Source organism: Amphimedon queenslandica, unplaced genomic scaffold (assembly GCF_000090795.2).
Source record: "Amphimedon queenslandica unplaced genomic scaffold, v1.1 AMPQUscaffold_13439, whole genome shotgun sequence".
Lineage (NCBI taxonomy): Eukaryota > Metazoa > Porifera > Demospongiae > Haplosclerida > Niphatidae > Amphimedon > Amphimedon queenslandica.
Window position 1 is genome coordinate 6,032 of NW_003546325.1, and position 2,040 is coordinate 8,071.

The following is a 2,040-nucleotide window of genomic DNA, read 5'->3' on the forward strand; positions in this document are numbered from 1 at the left end:
AATGGCAGCCAATTATGGCCTGTGGGCGGATACCATATATAAAATTAATGAAATTCATAGTTTTCGCAATTCTCACTCTGGGTGGTCTATATGTGTCAATAATATGTTTCATTAGTTTTTCCTGTAGTAGTTTATCAGATATTTAAACTACTACTGTACTATGTAGGGCTGAAACGAATAGTAGTTTTCACTATTTATGCTAAACGGACGAATATTCGAATAATTCAACTGTTATTGCTGAATGATTATAAACTACCTTTTTGGTGTTAAACTTTTCAAAATTATGCCAAACAGGACTTCTTAGAGATTAAGAACCACTTTCCCTTGCCACAGCATCAGTATTTAGATCTAGTGAGTTGGTAAGTAAACAGACCAAGAAATAGACTAAGAAGCCTCGAAGAAAGCAGCCTGTGCAGGTGACATGCAGTGGGCGTGGCCGTTAATTATTACAATAACCATAGATAATAGAGTAAATGAAAGGGATTGGAAACTTCCACGTGGGCGTAGTAATATTGCCATTTGATTGTATTGTTGCTAAGCAAAAAAATTGCTGACTAGGCGGTTTGTTACCTTTTGACCACAAAATTCTTGATTTTTTCATTAAAATTAGAATAACTCCAAGAAGAGTGCTCTAATGAAAAATAAACTCGACTATCAAGGAGTTCAATGTTTTGCACTGTTAATTATTATTTATTTGGTATATTTAAATTAATATTTTGAATGTTATAGTGCTTTTGCCCATAAAATTGCTGTTTTCTCCCTCTAATGAAGACATTTGTAGCTAAACTCTAAAAAGCTTGTCAGAATATAAGAGAACTTTCAATTACCTATGGAATGATATGAGGCAACACTTAGAATAGCAAAAGCATGAAAGCTGTAGAGGCGAAAAAGTGTCAAAAAAGATCCCGACTTTGTGTACCCATAACTGGTCGAAAAATAGCTTTATAGAAACAAAAACCTTGCTATAGGTAGTCATAAACTTTCTATGTGGAACAGAAGATATATCATAAGCAAGCGCTATCTAATAGTCACACAATATTCCTTCGAGATCCTTTCCACACAACAACTACTATGGAGGAGATGGGGAATGAGGATAAACACAGACGTTGCCAACCAGGTAACCAGGGGTGATGAAAACAGCATCACCGGGCGGGAACAGTAGTTTCCAATCCCTTTCATTTACTCTAATATCTATGCAATAACCATTAATAATTTTATTATGCAAATAATTCGAATAGCAAAAAAACTATTCGAATATTGCTTTAACGAAATATCTCACTATTCGTTTCAGTGAGCCCTAGACTATGTCTCATTCTAAGCATGCTCTAGATCACCAATATAAAATCAACAATTTTCCAAATTTAACTCCTGTAATATACTGTATGATAAAATTAACATCTTAATTATTAGGAAGAATCATTGTCTCTTCAGAGTGATACTGAATCAATTAAAGAATTTGAGGTATATCTCACTAGTTTGTATCAAGAGTGGATAATTCACTCTTGTTTGTATTAATTATAATAATTATTAATAGGAAGAACCACTTCCACTTGATAAAGAGTTGACTGTTTTGATCTCTCAGTTTCGTAAAATAAAAGAAGAAAACGAAGAATTATCTGATAAATTATCAAAAATGAAGGTTGATTATTTGAGATCACTGCGTAGTAATACTGATTCAGGTTAGTTTAGTCATAAATATTATACATGGAACAGGATTGGAAGCTGGGATCACGTGTCAGCTCATTATGCATTGAGTTGCCTGGAACTGGGCAACTGCAGTTCCTATTTGTACTGTTGACCAGTATTGAGAGACTCTAACAACTGCATTTGACTATAAGGCAGAGCCTGGGCTATGGCATTTTAGTGCATATAAATTAATATAGGTATAAACCAACCAGTGGTTTATTTTAATTGTAAGTAGACTTGGGACCAATGACAGTTGTATTTGTAATAAGAAGCTTAATTACAGCTACAATTACATAATTATAATTGTAATTGAGGCTTAAGCCTAATCAGAATACATGTGATAGGAATTTTTAT